Source organism: Schistocerca nitens, chromosome 3, assembly GCF_023898315.1.
Source record: "Schistocerca nitens isolate TAMUIC-IGC-003100 chromosome 3, iqSchNite1.1, whole genome shotgun sequence".
Lineage (NCBI taxonomy): Eukaryota > Metazoa > Arthropoda > Insecta > Orthoptera > Acrididae > Schistocerca > Schistocerca nitens.
Window position 1 is genome coordinate 931,298,158 of NC_064616.1, and position 18,604 is coordinate 931,316,761.

Consider the following 18,604-nt stretch of genomic DNA (forward strand, 5'->3'; position numbering starts at 1 on the left):
CAAGGCTGCATAGAGGCAAACCTACATGAAGAGAAAATACCATTAATCATGCCAGAATTCTTACAATATCTCCGAGTCTTTCAGAAAGCGGAGATAAACATTTTACAGACGCGATCTCAGAATAAGCAGTTAATGATTGGCCAAGCGAATTCTCAATTTACTCTCCAACGAGATTTAAGAAAATCAACTCCATAAATTGCGAAAACATCTTCTTGAACCGGGTCTCATAATTACAGTAAAGCTTATTGTACAAGACAATACTAAATTCAGAATTGTAATCAACAAACATTAATTCGCAGAAAAACTTAGTAATAGATGAGAAGATGAGAAAGATAGACACAAGAACGTGAAAGAAACTTCACCGCAAACCTGACCAGATCTATTGAGACAAATATAAAACAGTCGTTATGTACAAATCATTTTTGTAAAAAGCTTATACTCAGCGGAGCAGTTGTTTTAACCTTTAAAAAGTTCATAGTGGTCATGAATCCTAAAGCTCAAAAGACAGGAAGTATATCAACTAATTACATTCTTCCGTTGTTTTAGAGTAGCCTAACAATATGATACACTTGTACTTTCTCTATATGGGTAATATGAACTATCCTCAACATGTGCCACTACAGTATTATCCGTAGTAAAATCACATCCCTTATTCGTACCTCAATGCAACTCACCTTTGTTACAGGTCACCCGATGTTGAAATTTGTGACACAAAACGTGTCGCATTGATAAAATTAAGTAGAAAGAGCAAAACATATAGAATGACAACCTCTACTGAAAATAATCTATTAAAAGAATAACGGATCAGACAGAGAAACAAAGTTTCATTTATCCTAAGAGAATACCAATTTCGGCTCAAAATTATCGCTAATAGCTGCTAATAACTGCTTTTTTTCTGGATATGTAGCCACCTCTCTCGTTAGTCTTGACCATACCTCTAAAATCGTGTCGTCACCTGTTCATAGCACAGGAATAATTCTACTTACGTTTCCGCTCAACTTAACATTAACTGATGTATCGCCTTTTTTCTAAAATCTAGTGTTTTATATGCACCATACTCGCCTTAAGTGCTAACAGTGCCGTATGGGTTTCTGTAGTCAATTTATCCGGATACTGCGAAGTTTCTGAATCGTCTTTCTCTATTAGACCATGTGCTGTGAATAATAAAGTGCTGATAAAAATGAACAGACAGCTCATATGTTACATTATACACCTGCGAAAACCACTTACAGACTTCTCATGCAAAATGGGTATCAATGATGCAGTTATGAAAGTCATCATTCTTTATGGTTTACATGGAGAAATTCGATAAATATATATCTCTAGGAAAGGGAAAATCGACAGGTTATGATCGTTACACAAATGGTTTCTTCGGTGACTACTGAACACTGAAAATTTGAAAAAGTGAGGTGCTCTGTAATTCGGTTGAATTCGCAAGAAGAATGGAAAAAAATAGCAATTCTGAATCAGAATAATGAGAAGGTGCAGATATAAATCCGAAGTACAATAATAATTAAGATCATTCTGGAAAAGAATTTCAAGAATCATCAGACTGTGTAGATAATCCCATCCCTGCTGCAGTTTTTAGTAGATATACTCCATGTAGTTTATACTGACAGATGTTTTGTTAGAAGCATCAGTGTAGTCCATTTTTAATGAGAAATCTGTGTGCGTCCTCCGTATGTGTATAATCAAGAACACGGTCTGTGTTGGTTAAATATTATTTGTTGTTCTTAAATTTTTGTGCGTGAAATGATTTGGAAGGATCCACGAGAACAGTAACAAATAATGGGAAGGTAAGTACTTATCTTTTACTTGTTATTAATGTCTTTTATGATAGAAGAGGGCAGGTAGATGAGGAATACGATGAACGTTGGACTGGTGTTCAAGTCTCGGACTTCCCAATGCTCGTAACACCAGATATATTCTTTTTCGAAAATAACGGAAATGATGGTAAATGAATCGTTACTTTCAATTTCTAGAACAGACAGTTTACGGTCACAATTCTAAATCGTAGCGTCTTGGCTAAGAAAAGGAAAACAAAACTTGCCATGGACCAACGTTTTATGGCGCAATATCATACGGCAAAAGTAACAGTAGATAAACAATTACCTGGAATACTATGTTAAATCAATCAAGATTTTCAAAACTATCAGATGTATTACCAGTTTTGACTTACTGTAGTGAGAAATAGGCGTTTAATGCTAAAAGTATTTTGAAAGTGAATGATACTAAGCGAGCAGTGTAGATGAACGTAATGGTAATTTCTTTGTGTGACGGGAAAACAAACAAATGTGTTAGGGAAAAGAGTGGTCTGAAATACGTATGCGGAAATGAAATAGAAGTTGTGGGGTGAATTCATGGCATATATATCAAGGAAGTTATCAGCTGGATGCAATGGATAAGAGGAGATCGAGACCACGTCGTAATTAAAGGCGGGTACATTAGAAAGCTTGGGCGAGCAGCGTGGCTGCGTATATCTACAGACGTAATCCACAGACAATTCTAGAGGTCTTTTTCCGTCAGTGGATTCAAAAATGCATAATGAAGGTGATAGTTTTATTTGAATTATCTTAATATGAAATATGTAATGGTGAATACATCGCGAAGGGCTGTGTTGAAGCAATTAACTGCATATATCAGAATATTAGGTTACATATACCCTCAACAACAGCTACTAAACAATTGTGTTTGAGTGCTTGTGTAGTGTCTGTAAACAGTGGACACCGCTGTGAAGTGACTTTTGACAAGTGAGTTGCGATGGCGTTCTTTGGAATCTTCGAACCAGCGCAAAAACCTGAAGAACTTTCAAGGAGACTCAGTTTCGCATTTCCTGTAGCCTCAACGATATAGAATAAGTTGCAACTTAAGCAAAATACTTCCCTAAGTTGTAATGTTGGTTGGCGATGTGTATATAACTGCGCAAAGCCCACCGAGTGCAGACGTTGTGGCTACCGTTCGACAATACGTATCCGAAAATAAACTTATAAATGCCGTTATAAAAGTAGTGTGTATGCTAAGAGACCTGTCATGTGGGAAAACTGTTCAGAATCGCAAAGCTTTCAGAGCGCTAGAACACGTACTCTCGAGAAATGGGAGACCGACTTAATCACAAATGAGTGTTGAGTTTTTCCAGGCAGCCCGAACCGAGGAACGGTCACCACAGAACCAACAGCCCACACTGAGGCCAATATGGCAAAATAAATGCGGACAGCACTTCTCACTTACGGAGACGTTTACTCTTGAAGGGTAAATATAAGGAACCGCAACATCAGATATTTTGCTTCCAGTCTCAGACAATAATGGCAGACGTGAAAGTACCGATCACTTAAATCGCCATATAACAGACAGTGTTTTGAATCTTAACATAAAATGCCTCAGAAACAACAAAACATTCAATAAGTAATTTCAGAAAGGATTACTACAGCAAAAGCAACACGAAGTAGAAGGTAGGCGATTAAGATTTTATGTCCGATTAGGTGTGGAAAACCAATGCCGGTTGGTCTGTAGTTCCTCTGCAATATTCACCGATTTAAAAGTCTGAAACCCTACCATGCCAAGAGTTTAACAAAAGGAAAAGAGAAATTGCCCTCTCCTAAGTATTCCTCCCTTCGTATTAAGCGGCTGAATAGTCGTAAGAAGTGGGCAACATTTCGTCCTGCTTCTTTCTTCTACGCTCCATACTTACTTCCTTCATTTTTAAATTGAAGGTAATTGACATTACATTTCACACTCGTGCTTGTATTGACTGTTAGTATAGTTCGTTTTGAAACGTATGTAACGTTTATTTCGATGTTTTGTGATCCCTGTGAGTCATCTTATCTGAGGGGTATAAGACCAATATTCTGTACTAACAACATAGCACACAACTACAACAAAATTCCACTATGTAAATTTCGAACATTATCTGTTAGGTTATGTGCGTTTAAACCTCCATGTTCTTGTATTTACCCTTGTTCAGTTATTTTCTTCCGCACCGTGTAATGCCTTCTCTGTCAAATCTTTTATACGATATTCTAAGAAAAGAGCGCATCGATCTAGGCTCATTTGACAATTCTCCTTCCGCCAGTTTATCTGAAGTGAAAGCAACTCACTTGCTTATTTTCTGCTTACAAAAGTGAGCATTGGACACAAAATTTTATTTTGCCTTATTTAAACATTCCATTGTACAGAATATCACTGTGGAACCATGCTTCAAGTAATTAATTCATCTTGGAGAGTATGCTAAAAGCGAATTCCGATGCTCACGAACGCGGAACAATATTCCATGCCCTTGAGCCTGGAGACTGCAAGCAGTGCTGCCCACAATATTTGTATTTGTTTCCTCATATTCCCACTTGAGTATCCCTAACTGTGCCTGAAATGTATCACTTTATGCTGCCAAAAAGAGCTACACGAATTCTGCAAATTTTAGTTACCAAATTTACATATAACAACCCATTACGGCTTCTGCCAATGTTATGGTTTGTCGCAACACCTTTTATCTTAGTAACTACTATGAATAACGGTTTTATTACTTATTACTACAAGTATGTATGTACCACTTGCTAAATATGATTCGAAAAGTTTTTGAAACGTACTAAAATAGATAGAAACGACATATGCGCAGTCTGAAGTCTGTTTAATTAACAAAAGTGTAAAAGTTACCGTGGCTGTTCATATAAGAAATATAGATTTGGATCACGTGGTTTCGACAAATCAGCGTATAAGTAGACACACTTCGACACTCGGAACGCAATCTCCGACTTGCCTTCCGCATGGCTGTAAAGTTCATAGCCGAATTATCAGAAGCGGAAGTTCTGCTGGTGGGGTACATGTCAGAAAAATCATGAGGTATAATCAGGCAGTTTGCAAACTCGTTGTAATAAATTTTTACGGTATGGATGAATTCTATACGCTCTCTTCATTTCGTAGCATTCGTCCCATGTACAATACTTGTCACCATCTTGAAAACTAAGTAACATTCAGCTTAAGTGAAAACGAAAGATTAAAAGGTTTTTTCTCGAGTACTTGGCAGCCGAAACATGTACTTTTGGAGGTCTGTGTTGCAAGAACCAATAGCTGCAAGGTGGTATTTATCGAACAGATCGTTTTTCGAGCGACGCCCATTTTCACGCAGACACACAAGACAAGCTACGCATGCAGGTTGTTTTCAGACTACCATGTCGCCAGTTTTCCACATTCGATAAACACTAAAACCTAATACATCTCTATCTATTGGTAACAAATTCTTCGAAAGATTTGTGGCGTCTGGAATACAGGTCATGACATATGTATGTTTATCCAGGCGGCTCGATGTAAACTAAAGTCATGAATCAGAGGAAGGACCCTATAATATATGTTCTGCAAATTCCGCTTACGGTTCCTCCTTGTCTATACAGCATATAAAGTGCTTCCGGAAGCAGGCTTGTCATTTGCGAGAATGAGTCTATAGTCGTGCAACGTTGGCAGCAGCAGGTAATCAAATCAAAACACTCTATTGTATTTTACATATCACTAAACACACTTTCTCCCCTAGAACAAAAGAACACATCAGTGTAAGTTATACTTCATTATAATGCCACATTTCCCTTCAGAAGTCAGAGAAACTACTGAAGACAGGAGCTTCCAATTCTACGCGTCACGAGCCGCGTTCATTTGGCTGTCCGTAACAATTTCTCGCACTTACAACACCCTAGTATATAATGAAACTGCGTCATTTTCTCTTGGGTCGAAACTATTAGAAATAACAACGTTTGTCCCTACATGCCACATTTCAGACTATGAAAGACGGTTAACACTACCAAAGGTGAATAATGAGAAGAATGTAAAAACCGTGTGGAGACTGGTGGATATTCAATATCTAATACACATCATTCTAAATTCAAAGTATACTTGTAAAACATACCGAAGGTCCAGCTAAAAGCAGGTAATAACTATAATCTTTGCTTTGACTGATCTCTATGGGTGTGACGAAAGCTAAGACTTCTCCCGACAAAGCCACTTTATCTATTATCCTCAACTAAATATTTACTCTTGAGTTAAAGAGTGTCCGTCCTCTTGTAAGAACACAATGATTTTGTTTGTTTGATTCCGAAATATGTCCCACCTTAATTGTTCAGGGTACTTTATTCTGAAATTTCTGCGTATCTGTGTCACATGTATTGAATTAGAATACTTATAGGCTACCTGGTTTGTACAATTTATCTGAGGTAGTCTTGGGTGTTCTTAATACACTCCTGGAAATGGAAAAAAGAACACACTGACACCGGTGTGTCAGACCCACCATACTTGCTCCGGACACTGCGAGAGGGCTGTACAAGCAATGATCACACGCACGGCACAGCGGACACACCAGCAACCGCGGTGTTGGCCGTCGAATGGCGCTAGCTGCGCAGCATTTGTGCACCGCCGCCGTCAGTGTCAGCCAGTTTGCTGTGGCATACGGAGCTCCATCGCAGTCTTTAACACTGGTAGCATGCCGCGACAGCGTGGACGTTAACCGTATGTGCAGTTGACGGACTTTGAGCGAGGGCGTATAGTGGGCATGCGGGAGGCCGGGTGGACGTACCGCCGAATTGCTCAACACGTGGGGCGTGAGGTCTCCACAGTACATCGATGTTGTCGCCAGTGGTCGGCGGAAGGTGCACGTGCCCGTCGACCTGGGACCGGACCGCAGCGACGCACGGATGCACGCCAAGACCGTAGGATCCTACGCAGTGCCGTAGGGGACCGCACCGCCACTTCCCAGCAAATTAGGGACACTGTTGCTCCTGGGGTATCGGCGAGGACCATTCGCAACCGTCTCCATGAAGCTGGGCTACGGTCCCGCACACCGTTAGGCCGTCTTCCGCTCACGCCCCAACATCGTGCAGCCCGCCTCCAGTGGTGTCGCGACAGGCGTGAATGGAGGGACGAATGGAGACGTGTCGTCTTCAGCGATGAGAGTCGCTTCTGCCTTGGTGCCAATGATGGTCGTATGCGTGTTTGGCGCCGTGCAGGTGAGCGCCACAATCAGGACTGCATACGACCGAGGCACACAGGGGCGGCACCCGGCATCATGGTGTGGGGAGCGATCTCCTACACTGGCCGTACACCACTGGTGATCGTCGAGGGGACACTGAATAGTGCACGGTACATCCAAACCGTCATCGAACCCATCGTTCTACCATTCCTAGACCGGCAAGGGAACTTGCTGTTCCAACAGGACAATGCACGTCCGCATGTCTTCCGTGCTACCCAACGTGCTCTAGAAGGTGTAAGTCAACTACCCTGGCCAGCAAGATCTCCGGATCTGTCCCCCATTGAGCATGTTTGGGACTGGATGAAGCGTCGTCTCACGCGGTCTGCACGTCCAGCACGAACGCTGGTCCAACTGAGGCGCCAGGTGGAAATGGCATGGCAAGCCGTTCCACAGGACTACATCCAGCATCTCTACGATCGTCTCCATGGGAGAATAGCAGCCTGCATTGCTGCGAAAGGTGGATATACACTGTACTAGTGCCGACATTGTGCATGCTCTGTTGCCTGTGTCTATGTGCCTGTGGCTCTGTCAGTGTGATCATGTGATGTATCTGACCCCAGGAATGTGTCAATAAAGTTTCCCCTTCCTGGGACAATGAATTCACGGTGTTCTTATTTCAATTTCCAGGAGTGTATTTTCTGTAGTGTATTCTTTGCTTTGTGCTCCACATGCATTCGTTGTTTCTCATAATGTTTCGAATTCTGTGATTTTTTTTTTTTTGTCAAATGTCAGTGTGTGCAATACTTTCCTGTTTTTGTGCTTTCCCCAGTCCGTGAGCTCTGCTGTATAATCATTACTGGTGTGATGTGCTGTGATACTCTTATGTTCTTTTGTGTCAACTGTGTTTTTAGTTTGTGGTGCAGATTGTCTACTATGTGTACCTTTTAACCATTTTCTGTGGCAATCAGTCTGATTATGTTTAGTTCTTTGTGTACCTATCTTTATCCTTTGGATTTCTGTTCAGTCTCTGTATGAGATATCTGTGGCTAGCTTGTCTGTGTGCCATGGGACTGGTCTGTGTGCCATGGGACTGGTCTGTTGTGTACTATAGTACTAGTTGGGGGTTTTCTGTGTATTGAGAACTGGTGTTGTTTTGTTGTTTTCTGTTGTGATGTGTAGGAAATTTATTTTCTTATGTCTTTCGGTTTCAAGTGTAAATTGGATATTTGAGTGGCCAGTACTGATATCTCTGCGTAACTGTAGTATTCAGTCATGTGTTTCATATATCATATGTCATCAACATAGCAGTACCCATATATTACCTCGTACGGTTTAGCTTGTATTACTTCTTCAAAGATCTTGTTTTCAAAATGGTTAAAGCAGATACAGCTGTTCTCGATACGCTCCGAGACCAAGGAGCGGATTTCTATCGTGGAGGAACTGATAGACTGGTAGCAAGTTCCGACCGTTGTTTACAGGCACATGGTGACCTGTAATGCATCTATGCCACTTTGAAGTGTAGTGCAGCATTCAACGAAAGTTACCTGGGCTGCATAATAATGACTAATTTACTTTTGAAGTCCCCTCGTACATGCAGTGTGTAATTCTTAATTTCTGCAAACCATATCGTCATTGTATGACACCGAAGGTAACACAAAAAGTCCGAAGTCTGCACGAACATAGCTTCTTTCCCCTTTGTTTCCAATGTAGTTTTTGAATTCTGTCGTATAAGGAAGGAGTTCCTAACTATTAAAGGAAGTATGCACAATTATCACGTGGGACTGGAATAGAAGGAGCAGTCGTTTTGCAGTACGTCAAAATCTTTCGAAAGCACCGGCTGTTTGTAAGATTCGTTGATAGCCATCTTGAGTGACGAAGTACTTCCATTGTATGACGTCTAAATAAGCAACTCCGACAAAATACCCTCACACATTAATTAATTGACATCTCATCCACTAAATACGGCTATTTCGCGTCATTTCTCGGCAACATATTCCCGTGGAGCAAAATTTTGCACTAAACGTATAAGTGGAATAGTTTTTGACCACAAGACTACTGACTCGCAAATGGGATCAGTCATATCATACAAATTCTGAGTAACAATGGATGCGGATATGGAACGAAACACCATATAGGCGTTTTTGTTGGCAAACCAAATGAAAGAGGGTAATACTATGGTTGATTAGTGGGAAACGGTTTGCTTACGAAAGTGATTGCTAACATAATAGTTACAAACCCTCCGACCGTCAATGAAGATTTCATTACCTTACGCCCATTCAACTTGACATTTTCAGACACCTGATCCCATAAAAACACTTTTCTTCCACGACGTTAGTGTCATTTAGCCATTTCCAGACAAATATCCGAAATAAATCACTCTGAAAAATGTATCCATCTACGAATATCATATTTACAGACAGCCGCAACTCCTGAGACAGTCATATGTCTTCGATTTCGTCGTTATTTTAAGACCACATATTGGTCCTGTTGTGGATTGGTCAGCCTTACACGATATTATACTTGACTGCGACGCATTTCTTGTTGAATCCTGCTTACTCGCCGAATATGGGGTGTCTAGGAAACGTGCTTTCTCGGATCGCTAGACAACAATTCAAGCAAATGGTATTAATGAGTTTTATTAGGAAAGTAAATGATAATACTTAACTTTGATAAATACGTAGATGTGTCACAAGCAAAGGGCGACATGCAAAATAATCAGTGTTCTTCGGTATACCAAATCCATGATCGAGCTGCATAGAATGTACGAGGAAAGTAATGAGCTTTGACACTTCTATCTGCCGGCCGCGGTGGTCTAGCGGTTCTGGCGCTGCAGTCCGGAACCGCGGGACTGCTACGGTCGCAGGTTCGAATCCTGCCTCGGGCATGGGTGTGTGTGATGTCCTTAGGTTAGTTAGGTTTAAGTAGTTCTAAGTTCTAGGGGACTTATGACCTAAGATGTTGAGTCCCATAGTGCTCAGAGCCATTTGACACTTCTATCTAGTTGCTAGTCTTCAGGCTGCTGTAGAACTGGGCCGCGGCCACGCGGGTGCGGCGCTTCTGTTCTCTTCGCATAGAGGCCACTGTTGTCGCGTTGTCGTCCTGGAGAGGGGTCGGTCAGTGTGAAATTGGCTACGTGTTCTTCAAAGTCCTCTCTGCTCTTTCAAAATGGTTCAAATGGCTCTGCGCACTATGGGACTTAACATCAGAGGTCATCAGTCTCCTAGACTTAGAACTACGTAAACCTAACTAACCTAAGGTCATCACACACAGCCATGCCCGAGGCACGATTCGAACCTGCGACCGTAGCAGCAGCGCGGTTCCGGATTGAAGCGCCTGGAACCGCTCGGCCACAGCGGCCGGCCCAGCTCTTTCGTTCCCGACTGGCGTTCCGGCGCTTGACTTTACGCCGTAAGATTTCTTGTGTTTAGGAAACGCCGCCAAAGCAACGAAAAGAGACATAATGGCACATTCAACGCTTCGTCAAGACGCGAAAGGATTCTATCCATCGCAACAGAATCCAGTGGCGTCTTGTCGGCAAGTCTCCCCATGAGGCTGCGGTCACAGCGAAAGGGCAAAATGCGGTTGCCAAATTTTGTGTATAATGCTGTGTTCTCGTTGTATTTGAATCTGGTGCCTGTTTGAAATTGTAGCATACACTTCTACATCTACATCGATGTACATTTACATCTAAGCCACCGTACGGTGCGTGGCGGAGGGTACCCTGTACTACCACTAGTCATTTCCTTTTGTGTTCCACTCGGAAAAAGAGCGAGGGAAAGAACCCTAATTTTTCCTATCTTATCTTCGTGGTCCTCATGCGCAATGTATGCTGGCCTCAGAAGAATCGTTAAGTAGTCACATTCAAATTCTCCTTCTCTGAATTGTCTCGATATTGTTTCTCGAAAAGAAAGTCGCCTTCCCTCGAGGGATTCCCATTCGAGTTCCCGAAGAATCTCTGTAAAACTTGCGCGCTGTTCGAACCTACCGGTAACAAATCTAGCAGCCCACCTGTGAATTGCTTCATTGTCTTCACTGAATCCGACCTGGTACGGGTCCCAAACACTCGAGCAGCACTCAAGACCAGGTCGCACCAGAGTCCTTCATGGGGTCTGATTTACAGATGAACCACTGTTTCCTAAAATTCTCCCAGTAAACCGAAGTCGATCATTCGCCTTCCCTACCACAGTTCTCACGTGCTCGTTCCATTTCATATCACTTTGCAACGTTACGGCAAGATATTTAAACGACTTGACTGCGTCAAGCAGGACACTCGTAGTATTATAACCGAACATTAAGGGTTTGTTCTTCCTATTCATCCGCATTAGCTTACATTTTTCCGCATTTAGAGTTAGATGCCATTCATCACACGAACTAGAAATTTTATCTAAGTCGTCTTCTATCTTCTTACAGTCACACAACTCCCACACCTTACCGTACCAAAGCATCATCAGCAAGCAACCGCAAATTGCTGCCCACCCTGTCCGCCAAATCATTTACGTATATAGAGAACAGGAATACGGTTTTGTGAGGAAATCTTAAATTTGACGGTCATGTTCAGAATTGTTCACCTTTCGTCTTTCCATTTGCCTCTTTTTCCAATTATGTTTGTGTTGGACACTAGTGAAGCACGTACTACATCTACATCCTGCTCTATATGGTGCAAGGTAACTCACATTACTCCTCGTCACTTCCTTTCCAGTTCCATTCCCAAATATAACGAAGGAAAAATTATTTCCTGTACACCTCATCTCCATATGCGTGTCGTTATGAGCCTTGTTCAAGATGTAGGGTGAACACAGGAGAATCATTCTACAGTGTCCACAATCAGTTTTCACTCTGCAGCGGAGTGTGCGCCGATAAGAAATTTCCTGACAGATTAAAACTATATGCCGGACAGATACTCGAACAAGGGACCTTAGCCTTTCACGGGCAAGTGCTCAACCAACTGAGCTACTGGAGGCGGCAGTCCGTCGCAAAACGTTGGAGTCTTGAACTTACTGTAGAGCGTTTCGCTGGAAGGTCGCAGAGCTGATCGGAATTCTCGCTGATCGAACCTATCGGTAAAAAATCTAGCAACACGTCTCTGAACTGGTTCGAAGTGTCCTTTAATCAAACCTAATGGGATCCTAAATACTGAAGGAGTAGAAAGGAACCAGTAGCACAAGTTGCACTGAAGTTTCTCTGAATTCTCCAGCTAATCAAAAGTCGGCCACTCGCTTAACTGTTACGAATATGTCATGTTTCGTTTCGGTATCGAAGAGAAAGCTGCGAGTTAACACAGATATTTACGAACAGGTCGTAGGGTAAGTTAATACATTTAAAAGTTTGTGGTGCAATATTACGTACACATACTTACATACTGCTTGACGCTACAGCACATATAGGCACTTGACCTCCTGGCAATACTACATACCGGGCAAATAAAATAATATGAAATAAGATAGATATATTTAACTATTTCTGTGAAACTATGTGCAGGACGTTGGGAAAGAAAGTTTACAGAAATACTCCATTGATGTTCTACGAGGTGATAGCTAAACCTGCACTGTTCCGTGGATGCTAAACTGGACACTTAAAAAGATAAATGAAAAGAGAATAGAAGCATGTGAAATTAACTTGCTAACATACGTAACTGGAGGTAAAAGATCTTCAGGAAGACCAATGAAGAAATGAGCTGACAATTTCGAAGGAGACGGAGTAGACCAGAAGGCCCAGTCCCTCATGTAAGTGATGACAATGATGTTGGAAACTGATGCTTCTCGTTCACAACATACTTTAGCAACATGTTAGACCCTACCGATTGATTCATCCAAAAAATGTGATTTCCACTTCACCTCTTTCATAAAGCGGAGATGGTGCTGTGCTCATGCAATGTAGGTGCTGTGCAAATGTGCAAAGCGGCATTGCCGAACTTCAGCCGCGCCACGGTAATTGGAAATTTCCGTATACACATCAGTTCATGTACCAAAGTGTCGTTTGTGGCACTGGTGTTATTTACGCTTAGTTTTTTTTTTTTTTTTTTTTTTTTTTTTTTTTTTTTTTTTTTTTTGCTGTCTGAGATGTTTTCCTATCTTTGTTCCACTCATTCCGAATCCTTTACCTGAAAATCGGTAATAGATCTTCGGCTGAAAAGTGTGTATAGTCTTTTTTACTTGGGGTTACCGCTTTCTTAGTAAAGAGTGAGCGATCCCGTTGGACACTATGTTGTTGTGCGCTTTAATCCAATACAAGGAGATCCTGTGCCCATTGATTTCCAGTTGGTTTACATATGCTATTAACTCGTAGGTTTTTAGATGGCTTTTATGCCCTGTTTCCTCCTGGTTCTTCGAACTACGTGTGTAGAATATCGTCGTCTGTGGGTATTTGGCTCGGACTCGTGCGAAGCATCGGTTGAAATAGTTGAAGACACGGGCAGATCAGATCTCTCTCAGGCTCAGTGGCACTACAGAAGTAACTTTGTACAAACATAAGCAGTCATCGTGCAGAGATGGCTAATCGAATTTACGGTTCTGCCTCTACACAGGATGTTTCAAATTCCTCGCATCAGATGTCTAGGGGTGATAGATCACGTCATGGGGAACATCTTTCGCAACAGACAAAATGTTCACTGATGCTTCTCGGCGACGCTAGGCGTCTTTTTATTGAATTCGCTGGGCCTGGGAAGACGAGATTTCACCTAACTAGGTGGGTCTACCGATCAAGTGTGGTGCATCTTTAGACGACCTGTCCAAGTAAATTAATAGCGTAATTTATTGATTTTCAACAAGAAAACCTTAAGAATCAGTGTCGCTAACAGGAGACAGATATTTTGGAAGCGAGTCGGGAACTCGGCGTACTCCCTTTCACGATAAGCGGATGTCTGGATTACAGGGAAGATACACTGCCTACGAACGCTGCAGAGCGTTTACGCCCTGCCACTTCTCAGAGACACAGCCAATATTACAAGACGCCTACTGTCGCTGGGAAGAATCAATGAACGTTTTCTCTCTAGCAAAAGTTGTTCCCCATGAAGAGATCTATCGGCTCTCGACGTTTGATGCGAAGTCTTCGGAACATCCCCTGCAGGCTACATTCATTTGCTAATGGAGGCAGATTCTTACAAATCCAATAATTAGCCATATATTACAGAAAGTTTTTGGATGCAGGACACAAGGCGTCCTCTGAAAATTGAGCCCTCTCCTCATTAGAAATGTTATGCATGAACATTAGCGCCCCAATTGTTGGGATGATTCTTTATTTTCCACAGGACATGCATTTGTCACGGTTGATTTCATGGCACCAACACATATTCTAGACACTTTGTATTGTGTCTTAAGTTAGCTGCACCCTATATTACGCCTGCCTCTGTTGTTAACACGTTCACCTTTTGCTACTATTTTGATTCGTATGTGCTGTTCATCGCATTTTACTGTCAGTGTTAAAGCCGAAGTATTTCACCAGTGGCTCCACCGGGGAATATATGCTGCTAGTGTCATAGACGGGATTTCTCGCATCCGCTGTCTGGTGTAGATGCTTACAGCACACTTGTCCTGTTAAATAGTAAGTTTTCCTCGAGCCATTACCTGAAAGATGTCATCGCTGCGTCCATTTTATGCTGTGTATCTTTTAGGTTGTCGCTTGTTGTCTGTATACACATACGGCCAAAGTGTTGTAATATGTTGATATTGCCGTCGAAAATGGTGTGCATACCGTCAGCGTATATATTAAACAGCATTAGTGAGAGGATTGATCATTGCGGAATTGCCTTACTCGTCCTCCTTGGTCCCACGTTGCTATTACGAACTTTCATACAAATTTCTCTGTCCATAAGTAGAGGAACGAGTTTGCCAGTGAAGTTGTTCCACTCCATCTTCTTGGCGTCTATTTCTTTGTACAACGTGACTTTCATATGATATGTTCGTCGTTTTAAGATTCGTTTTGTTTTTATTCATTCGAGAATATTCGTAGTTGTAGAAAAAGCTGTCATATGCAAATACAAACGCCTACAACATGATGTAACTTGAAATTTTACGTGCGAATGAACATTATCATAAATGTCATCAGTCATTTGACATCCACTGCTTAATGAAGCACTCGTGTAGACTTCTCGTAGCATTACGGCCTATATCTATCCGCACCCATGTCACTCGTGCATTTTTCTAACGTTGTCTACCCCCTAACACTACGTCATCTTCTAGGTCTTTCCTTATCTCTTTGAATCCGTCAGAAAGCTTCCTTGGTCCGTCTGTTATCCGTCTGCCTGCCTATATATCACTTCCATCTCCATTTCATTTTCTTAACAGGCATAGTTAAGCCTTCCACTACACTTTGTTCCCAGAGACATTCATTTTCCTGTCACTGCTAGTACCTGCCACGATTCATCTCGACTTTGCTCACCGATTTTACTGCTGTAAGTCAAAACCGGTAATACCTACTGATTCTAAATTTTTTTTTACGCTATTTACATAAGCACCCTATACCACTTTTGTTATTCTGTTTATTTCTATTGCTGTCCCTCTATCCATCTTCAGCTACCATAAATATAATAATTCATCAGCTGGTCCTATGACTTTATTCTAAATTTGCGCTATTTTGTTCTCGATACGTGATAATACACCAGTCTTCACTTACTGTAACTGATTTTGACTCATACTTTCAGAATTAAGCTCTTCGTTTCATTCATTGTTTTCCCAGTTAAAGGAGCAAATAATTTTGCCCAGGAGTGGTGAAATTTATGTTGCTGAAATGGAATCTCGCTACCTGACTTCTCTTCCACTTCCGTATTTCTCACTGTTCTGATAAGGTATAACAGACACTGCAGCACTGACGTAAATACTCCTCAGTATGGTAATATAGATTGAATCAATGCCTTGTACTGCATTTCTTACTGCCCTGATGAACTCAGATAGACACTGTAGCACTATCGTAAATTTTCGTCAATATACTGACATGGAATGGAATGCCTTGTTTCTTAAGAGCTGTTAGTACAAATTCTGTTGAAATTCAGTGACCAGCTTTCTCAGAACATATGACTCCCAGACAAACTTCTGTTTCCTACTGTTGCTCTCTTGTGCAATCATTCTTACAGATTCATTTGGTTAAATGCATCGTCTTTCTTTTAGAAGAGGAAAAAAAGAAAAAGAAAACCTTAACTCAGGAGGGTAGGCCTAGCCTCAACAGAAATCAAGTTTCGTGACAGTGTTAAGCCGGTTTGGTTTCCTGCATAATATGTGTGGGTTTCAAATCTTCCGTGTGATCGTCTTGAAGACAATGAAATGGTAACTGCAGCTTATGTATTCTGCACATCGATCCCTATTGACTGAGTGCGCAAAATACATATTATGTTGTGTAATCATTCTTACAGATTCATTTGGTTAAATACATTGTCTTTCTTTTAGAAGAGGAAAAAAAAAAAAGAAAACCTTAGTTCCGGAGGGTAGGCCTAGCCTCAACAGGAATCAAGTTTCGTGACTGTGTTAAGCCGGTTTGGTTTCCTGCATAATATGTGTGGGTTTCAAATCTTGCGTGTGATCGTCTTGAAGACAATGAAATGGTAACTGCAGCTCATCTGTATTCTGCACATCGATTCCTGTTGACTGAGTGCGCAAAATACATATTATGTTATTGATGCACTTTATATATAAGTACCTAAAGGATGTTTCTTAGTTACACTTTCATAAAGCACGTTACGGCTCTTTCCATCTTCACACTCTGACTTAAAACTTCTGAAATAATGCGCTTTGTCCGTATGCAGTATAACTGTATAAGGACATTTTAATTACACTATTTCATGTAAGATGTTCCTACTGTTTGCAGTCTTCGGACCTCAGCTTCGAAATTGCGAAATAAAGTTCAGTGTCAGTATACACCGTGAGTTGTGTAAGATGTAACACCCCTTTTATTTCCTGAACGGTCCAAGATATCGAAACGAGGTATTCAGCAAATGATAGTACGCAGAGGGTTACGCAGTTCTATTCTATGTGTAGTACTAGTAACTACTGTATCATTCGAGATTTTTAAGGAAAGATATACTTTTTTAAACGACAGTCGAAATCACGTGAAAATACGAGCACTGTGATATAGCACTTATACAATTTGGCGTTGAAAATTGTCACAAATGCATCAGAGCAATGTGCTTAAACTGAAGGTAAAGGCGCCCGGTAGCGGCTGTTGAAGTATAAACTCCAGCAAGTGGGGCTCTCGTACCAGGCTCCGTCATCATACGCAGCAAGAAGAAATGACTACACCCCTTAGATAAAACGTTTTTCCTTTTGGCCCTACTTTGTACGGCGCAGATAAAGGGTCAACTACGATTATTCTAAATAGAAAGGTACGCTAAATTCTAGGTTATCAAAAGTTGAGTATTTCAAATGTTTGTACGTACTCATTTCCAAGTGAACGGCTTTAGTGGAAACAAGTCAATAGTCGAAAGGCTTCATACAACAGCGGAGCCTAGGATGAGAGCCCCACTTTGTGGTAATTACTCTGCAAGGGCCGATTCTGGTCGCCTCACCTTCCAATTTTAGCACATTTCTCCTCAAGCGATCTAGAGCGCATTATCAGTAGGCTTTATTAGACTCGTGGAGTCGTACGAGGAATATATTACCTTTTAATAACACTCGTTGCTACCCCATAACGAAAACGGAGAGTATCATGAACGTCAGAGAGAGCACTGTTGTAGGGTCCCACAGTTTCGAGCAAGCCGCCAGACATTTCGATTGCGTGCAGTCAAAATGGTTAACCAGTGCTAATGTTAAGGAAGCAATGAATCCAATCATCGCTCTGGTACCTCTGAGAAATTAACTGATAGCGATCTCCAAAATCATGTGTGGAAGACAGCGACACAAAGATCCGGCGAGAAGCAACAGGATTTGCAGGTACCGAGAACCCAAGATGTGTTGCAAACAACGCCTTCATCGATTGGTGGAATAATGAACAACGGTTTTATGGGCTGCTGAAACATGGTATGTGTTCTGACCCTCGGAGGCGAGCAGAATTTACATGAACGTGTGTTTGATTGCATGGATATATTTTTCCTTAATCTATTGCTGTATATTATTGTTATTCTATGAGAAAATGAATGAACGTGTGTATAACAACATTTAAGACAGTAGGCAGTAGTGTGCTTCTCAGACAGTGGCAACAGCTAGGAATCGTACCTTTCCTGTAATAATAGGTCAACAATCCTGTTAGCAAGACAAGTACAGTTTCCGCCTGGCGTCAAAGAAATCTGAGTGTATTTATTGGAGTGGTCTTCTCAAAACCGAGACTGCTATAGTCTTTTTAGAATGAACTGGAACATTAATTCCATGTCAGATCAGTTTAACCAAGTTTGTATATGGTCCATCATTTGTGTACTGTAGTTTGTACATTGCAAATGCAATGTACATAGAAGATAAGCTATAGAATACACTGAAGTGAAAGAAAATATTGACATGGACACAGGAAATCGGGGTAATCACTGTGATTAAAATAAGAATGAAGATAGAAATATCATCAGCGTAGTATTAATCACTACCCTAGAATTATGTGGTCATAAAAGTGACAAACCGAAGAAAACACAATGTATTTTATATATGACATCAGCAGAAGATAAATACTGAAATTCATGAATCTTTGAAGCAAAGTGGGACGGAGGAAGTGTGAAATTTTATGGAGTGACATGAGAGGATGGTTACTACA